An 8,208-nucleotide genomic window follows, 5' to 3' on the forward strand; every position below is an offset into this window, starting at 1 on the left:
AAAAAAAAAAAAAAAAAAAAAGACTATAGTAATAAAAACAGGATGAAATGTGCAGAAAAATGAGCCAAAAAAACCTAATGATACAGAAACCACTAGTCTCACATTTCAGAGATGATGGAAAAAGAGAATGTAAAAGATAGTTTAACATGAAGTATCTTAAAATTATGCAGATATCTGTGTGTCCACAAACACAAACAAACAAAAGTCAGATTGTACACTCTCTTGTACGCCACGAACAGTACTTTGGCTGTCACTGTAAACTTGAAGATTACTGAAGGGAAAGAATTCTTAGAAATTTTGAAAGCATAAGACAGAAGATGCCCCTGTGTGAGAGAAAATTTAAAAAATAAAAATAAAAATTAGGCTTTCCAGAAACTATTTAGTTTGGAACACAGCTTCCGTATCACTTTAAGGACGGCTTTCTCCTTGACCTTGGACCTCTCATGCATGTCGTCTATTGTATTCACTCTCACCTACCTGGGGGTTCTTCCACCATCTCATGTCTCTTCATATTCCAGGGCTCTTTTCCTTGCTCCAGAAAAATGATCAGGTCTGGCTTAGAGACAGCAATACCTGTTTTATTAAAAATAAGTAACATGCATCTTGCTCATATTCTCCAATTACCAACTTGGTAATGTGCTCAGTAAAGAAGATGTAATAGAATATTCTAATACATTTATCCCAAAATACTAAATTATAAAACGTTGGGAAAAAGGCTTATGGGGTGCCTGTATAAACTGGCCACAAAAATATGGGACAATAAGTTGTGGAAAGACACAGGAGGTCTCTGAGGAAAGCCTCCTTACTACCGTCACGTTCCCATGACCACAGCGTGACCTGCTCTCTTATTTATAAACACCGTGCTCAAGGAGAAAGATACTCCTTTGAAGCATTGGAATGTGGCCAGATATGCTGGCTCCCAGTTAGGCCCACTCCCCACAGCTGCTCTCTGATAACTTAAAGAATAAATAAGTAGTAAGTTTATGCTGCTTCAGCACAAAGAAAATTTACCCAAACTACCACTACTATAGATTAGGTGTATGACACACCGCCTCCCTTTCACCGTTTCACCCCTGAACATCTGCTTCTTAGATCTAAGTGACTGTAGTCAATCAATAGTGTGGAGACCAGAACTTGATGCCTTTTGCAGCCTCCAAAAGTGCAACTGGCCTCCTGGCACCCCACCCTTCATGCACTCTTAACCTGACTCTTCTCATTTCTTCATCGCCACTGGACTTCATGTACACTACAGGTGGTGTTGAAGCTGGTCCCCAACAGTAACAGAAATTTCTAAATATTTAGAAAATACTCTAATTTTGCAGGTTCTTAATTTTATCACCTGATACTACTGAATTAAAGCTTGGTGGCTGCCAGTAAACATTTGAAATTACCATTAATCTAAAGTGAAGGACACAGATCAGCTCAAAAATGTGGTAAGTTCAGGTCAAGATGAAACATCTTGAAATTTTTTTTCTATATGGAAAAATCCCCATGATTTTCTTGAAAACAGAAATCTGTAAGCATAAATTATCAAAAAGAAATTATACAAAAAAGAAATGGTATTGGGAGCTGAAAGCCGGAGGGTTGTGACCCACTCAGCACCGGAGGGTTGTGACCCACTCAGCATTCCACTGGAGGCTATATGATCAAACAGTAAACTGTTTATCATGAATGCAAAATGTGGGCAAACTCGCTTCTGCTCCTGCCACCAGAAGGTACACTGAGGGTAGTCACTCCCTGGTGCCATGCTTCTTGAGGTTATCTACTGTAACATCTGGAGACCACTGTTCAAAGAATGGAGTCATGCAGGCCTGCACTAAGTCAAGCAGCTGACCACAACCTCCCCCTTCTCCCTATCTCCTTGATTCAATAAATATGAAGCGCTATAGAGGCTCAGGGCCCTTATACTAGAAGCAAAGAGGCCCCTGACCCCTTCTTCCAAATATACTCTTTTGTCTTTGTCTTTATTCCCACATTCGTCCTCCTTTGTTCAGTCCAATAAGGTCCGCAGCAAAGTGGCATCCACACACAGGGACTTCGAGGATGTGAATGAAGAAGGTCTGCTGGAGCAGAAGTGAAATTGACCGGATGAACGGGAACCCTGGGACAAAACTGCCAGCAGTGGATATAAGGTCAGTGTTCTAAAGAAATACTGGGAATGGGAACTTTCTGAATCAAGGTAACATGAGCAGAATTTGTCTGTTGAAGAAACACGTTATGTGCAGTTGCTTAAAGTTCTGTTGAAACAGTCTGGAGCTCAAGTTAATTCACAGGCATTAAGCTTCTGCAGGAGGTTATTAAGCATAACTTATGGTTTCTGCAGGCAGGCACTATCAATGAGGAAAACTGGAATAGAGTAGGAGACAGATTGAAATTGGCTCATCAAAAAGGTCTTAAAGTAGACCCTTCTGTTTTGTCTGCTTGGGGGTTTGGTTTGCACAGTCCTACTGCCGCTGTCTCCTTCTTATTCTGTCAGACAACAGGAGTCAGGTTCTGAGTCTCAAGAATTAAAAAGATTATTTGTTCCTCCGACAATGCCTATTGAAAATAATGAGCAAAAGAAAGGGGAGAATTGGCCACTTGCTAAGCAGGAAACAGGAGAGAATTGGTCTCTGCCACCCCCTGCAATAACAGAAGTAGAAACCCCCACACAAAATAATTTTGCATGCTGCTGCTGTGGCTGCGGAGCCTTTAGGACCTTGTGCTTTTCCTATTACTGTGAGGACTGATCCAAACAATCCGCAACGTCTTTTACATTAGCACACTCCTGTACAGTTTAAATTACTAAAAAAGTTAAAAGCTAGTGTGGTTAATTCACTATAGGGCTGTTAGAATCGGTGTTTAGTGTCATGCACCTCCCACCCTTTCATATAAAACATTTGGCTGCACTTGCTTATCCACCATTGCACAGCTGACATGGAGCTTAAATTGGCAAGAAATGTGTGCAGACAAAGCGAGGCAGAATCAAGCCGCTGGTCAAGGAAACATTACAGAAGAAATGATGACAGGCAGTGGCCCATTTTCAGATCTGGTACAACGACTAACATTCCCAGAGGCTGCCTGCCTTAGCCGCCAAGCACACTTGGAGAACAATTCCTGAAGAGGGAGTTCCAGTGCAGTCTTTCTATATATCACCCAGGGATCATGAAAGCCTTATGCACAATTTATTGCATGGCTGCTAGAGGCAGTGTGGCATCAGATCCCTCATGCCCCGGCTCCAGAAATGCTTACCATAATTCTAACCTATGAAAACCCAAATGCAGATTGCAAGTGAGTAATGGCTCCTGTGAGATCCACAAAAAGCTTGGGGAATTATCTTAAAGCTTGTCAGAATGTAGGAATTTGATTTCATTGTTCTACAATGTTAGCGCAAGTAATAGCTAGTTTAGCAGTTGACAGATCTAAAAGGAGCCAAGAGTCAAACCTTCAAGTGGAAAAATGTTATAATTGTGGAAAAACTGGACATTTCAAAAAGGGATGTCACCAGATCTCAGGAAAGAAAGGACCTCACAATGCAGTGCCCCCAACCCTGAGCAGAAAAAACACCAGGACTCTGTCCTCACTGTAACAAAGGGAATCACTCGGGTGTAACAATGGCAATCATTGGGCTAATCAGTGCTGCTTGAATGACACCCCCCTGTTGGGAAACGAGAAGGGGCTCTGGACCCAGGCCCCTCAAACAATGAAGGCATTCCCAGTTCAGACCACAACCCCATATAAAGGATTGGTCCCAGGAGAAACATTGATTTCCTCTCCCCAGGAACACCAGGAAGTACTGGATTAGATCTCCCAGTCAGAGAAAGAATTACATTAGTTGCAGGAGACAAACCTACCAAAGTTCCCAATGTTATTTGGGGACCTATACCAGCAGCATACATGGGACTAATTTTAGGCAAAAGCTGCCTTAACTTGCAAGGCATCACTATAGTCCAAGGAGTAGTTGACGCTGATTATGAAGGAGAAATTCAAGTAGTTTTAATGTCACAAGATCTTTGGGTTTTTGAACCAGGAGAATATATAGTGTAATTATTGCTTATGTCCTGCAAATTACACTCTTCTCCACAAAAGGAGAAATGAAGAAATAAAGGGTTTGGGGCCGGGCGCGGTGGCTCAAGCCTGTAATCCCAGCACTTTGGGAGGCCGAGACGGGCGGATCACGAGGTCAGGAGATCGAGACCATCCTGGCTAACACGGTGAAACCCCGTCTCTACTAAAAATACAAAAACTTAGCCGGGCGTGGCGGCGGGCGCCTGTAGTCCCAGCTACTCGGGAGGCTGAGGCAGGAGAATGGCGTGAACCCGGGAGGCGGAGCTTGCAGTGAGCTGAGATCCGGCCACTGCACTCCAGCCTGGGTGACAGAGCGAGACTCCGTCTCAAAAAAAAAAAAAAAAAGAAATAAAGGGTTTGGGAGCACAACTACATGAGAAACCCATCTATCACAACCCATAGTCTCTAATAGACCCACCTGTGTAGTGCAAATTAAAAGAAAGAAATTTTATGGGCTTATGGAAACAGGAGCTGATGTGTCAGTAATATCCAGTAAGGACTAGCCCGTATCTTGGCCCATAATGGGATGCATCCCTGGGCTATGGATTCCTGTTAATCTGTCCGAGCCTTGGGCTGCCACCCCTAATCTGCACTTCATGAAACTTCTTCTAACTCAACTTAGTCATTGTGTCCATAGAGGCTTAGGCATAATAGTTTTTGCTATTGTTTCCTTGGTCACACTAATAACTTCTGTTGTGATGTCCTCTGTAGCTTTGCATGGTTCTATTCAACAGTTCTATGTTGAGGAGAACAAGTACAAAGCTTCAATTGCAACAGCAATTGTGTTGTCATTTAAATCACACTCATATTTGTGTAACCAACTTAGAATATAACCAAACTGAGTATCCATGGGAAATTGGGAGAGCCCATTTGCAGGGAACTTTCACATCCAACATCACCTTTGACACTGGTGAATTACAAAACAAAATTCTTGATTTAAATAGGTAAATTCAAGAGTTTCAGCCTTCTTTAGAAGACTGGATCGAATTCCAGAAAGGCTTGGAGAGCCTCAATCCTTGGACCTATCTAAAGCACCACATTAAAATCTCATATGTAGTTCTTGGGGTAATGCTGTTCTGTCTCTGTTTTCTGTTCATAGTCTGTAAAATTGGATGGACCAGCAATCAGAAAATGACAGCTGCCCAACCTGGCCTTACATTTATTCGATTAATGCATAAACAGAAAGGGGGAAATGTTAGGAGCTGAAACTCTGAGGGTCATTCCACTGGAGGGAATATGATCAAACAGTAAACTGTTTATAATGAATGCAGAATGTGGGCAAACTCGCATCTGCTCCTGCCACCAGAAGGTACACTGAGGGCAGTCACCCCCTGGTGCCATGCTCCTTGTGGTTATCTACTGGAACATCTGGAGAGTACTGTTCAAAGAATAGTCATGCAGGCCTGCATTAAGTCAAGCGGCTGACCACAACCTCCTTCTGCTCCCTGTCTCCTTTACTCCATAAATATGAAGGGCTATAGAAGCTCAGGTCGCTTGTTCACTAGAAGCAAGGAGCCCCCTGACCCCCTTCTTCCAAATATACTCTTTTGTCTTTGCATTTATTCTCGCGTTCATCCTCCTTTGTTCAGTCCAATAAGGTCTGCAGCAAAATGAAACCTGTAGCGTATACTAGGAATTGCATATTAAAGTTATTCTCACCCAGGAAGACCAGGTTTCTGTAGTTCTCTAACATCACATTTCTATATAAATTCTGCTGAGCCGTGTCCAGGCATTGCCACTCCTCCAGAGAGAATTCTACGGCCACATCCCTAAATGTCAGAGATCCCTGGAAAACACACAAACAAACACTCATACTTACCAATTGGTCATGGGCAGAATTTTTAATTTCACTCAAGGTAAAATGGAGAGAGTAAAGAGAGCTGGTTCTGACTCATAAGCAGGATGGAAATTATTCAATAAAATAGTTTTCAACACAGAAATATTCTCTAATGTTTTCTCTAACTCTGACAAAAGAAAGTGGTATAAGATCCATAACATCAGTGTATATGTAATATTTTTCTGGATAATAAAGTATAAATTGGGGAAATAAACACTAGCACATACAATTTTGAGTGCTGTATTTACATCATACAGAATTAATTGTGTGCCAGGCATGGTGGCTCATGCCTGTAATCCCAGCACTTTGGGAAGCTGAGGCGGGCAGATCACCTGACGTTGGAAGTTCAAGACCAGCCTGACCAACATGGAGAAAGTCTCTACTAAAAACACAAAATTAGCCAGTCGTGGTGGCATATGCCTGTAATCCTAGCTACTCGGCAGGCTGAGGTAGGAGAATCACTTGAATCCGGGAGGTGGAGGTTGCGGTGAGCCGAGATCGCACCATTGCACTCCAGCTTGGGCAACATTAGCGAAACTCCATCTCAAAAAAAAAAAGGAATTAATTGTATTTTTCAGATGAAAAAGACATAGTTTTATATATTATTCAGATGAAATAGACATGTTAAGTTAGAAGGTATCAGTCCAATTTTAATGTGTACAATAAGGTAGAGATCCTGTTAACGCAGCTTTTTTTTTTTTTTTTTTCCAGAAGTTCTAGGATAAAGTCTGAGTTGCTGAATTTCTAATAAGCTCATCAGTATGCCAATGATTTTGGCACAAAAAGATTATTTGGTCAAACATCCAGTAATTGAATGAGCCTGTGTTTTTCTCAATTTTTCTGGTTTGTAGACAAAGGTGAGAGCCTTCGTTTTCCAAAAACAGACAAATGCAAAGGAAACCTAAGAAAGAAGGGCAGCTGCCAGATTAAATGTGGTGGTTTGTTCACATCAGCTACATAAAGATATTTAATAATGAAGAGAGGCCAGGTGCGGTGGCTCACACCTGTAATCCCAGCACTTTGGGAGGCCGAGGCAGGTGGATTATGACGTCAGGAGATCGAGACCATCCTGGCTGACACAGTGAAACCCCGTCTCTACTAAAAAATACAAAAAACTAGCTGGGTGAGGTGGCGGACGCCTGTAGTCCCAGCTACTTGGGAGGCTGAGGCAGGAGAATGGCGTGAACCCAGGAGGCGGAGCTTGCAGTGAGCAGAGATCACGCCATTGCACTCCAGCCTGGGCGACTGAGCGAGACTCTGTCTCCAAAAAAATAATAACTAAGAGAAAAATAATTCTATAGTGAAAAAATGTGTCAGAGACCTTATCAACTAAGTGATTTATTAACATCAACTACACTAGAACAAACTTTTATAATGTCCTGATGCACCCAGAACGACACAGCATTACTGCTGAGATACTGCCCCCTGAAAGGTAAATTATAGTGTGAATTTGACCATAAGGAAACATTAGTTTTATGGAAAGTTCAAGATAGAGATATCTCCCATGTGCTGTAATGTTTAATAGTGATTTTAAGTAGTCTTTCTTTAGCACTGTAGAGAGCAGGTATCTCCTAACAATTTTTTAAGAATTTTCTGGGTAACAAATACCACACTGCTTCAATGAGTGTTTTCTTAATCCTGTACTGCATAGACATAATAAAGAACACAGATGAAACCTCAACATTACATGTTCTCTGTCTTCACTAAAAACACCAGGTTTTCCTCGATAGGAATTTGGAGTATCTACACCTTCCATGTTCATCAGCCATAAAAGGACATTTTTAATATTGCAGATTATAAATTCAGTGATATTTCTGCATGGCATATAAGAAGCCGTAATATAGAGAAGGCTCTGGTATATAGAAAAAAATATATTTTTCAGAGACTTTGATTATTGTAAGAATTTTTTAAAGTAGTTAAGAAAAACTCATTAGGGAGTAAAAACACAAGTACAGAAGTACACGTTTGCAAGTACTAAACGCATGTTTCCTGGAGGAAGCAGAGTGGACACAGATCTTGATCTGAGACATGTTTAGCTGTAAAAGAAAAGGCCATTTTTTTTCTCTTTCTCCTCCTTCTCTAGGATTCTTTCTCAGATAAAATGTTCTGGACAAGTTACACCTGCATCTTGAGAATATGCCTTTAAAAGTGTCAGCACCACAGGTCTACCTGCTGTCACCACATCCACAGGCAGAAGGACCAACACAGAAAAACTCCATCCATTTGTGTCCTTTATAGCAGAAAAGACTAACAAAGAGTAGCTCCACAGAGATAAAAACATGCTTTTCTTTATTTTGTCCTCAGGAGCCATCCCCTGACACAGG

At 41.5% G+C, this 8,208-nt stretch overlaps 1 pseudogene; it reads right to left on the reverse strand.

The window, feature by feature from the left end:
• Positions 1 to 5,827, reverse strand: part of LOC112611886 — a 35,112-nt pseudogene extending 29,285 nt beyond the window's left edge.
• Positions 5,828 to 8,208: the final 2,381 nt, after the last annotated feature.

This window comes from Theropithecus gelada, chromosome 19 (assembly GCF_003255815.1).
Source record: "Theropithecus gelada isolate Dixy chromosome 19, Tgel_1.0, whole genome shotgun sequence".
Lineage (NCBI taxonomy): Eukaryota > Metazoa > Chordata > Mammalia > Primates > Cercopithecidae > Theropithecus > Theropithecus gelada.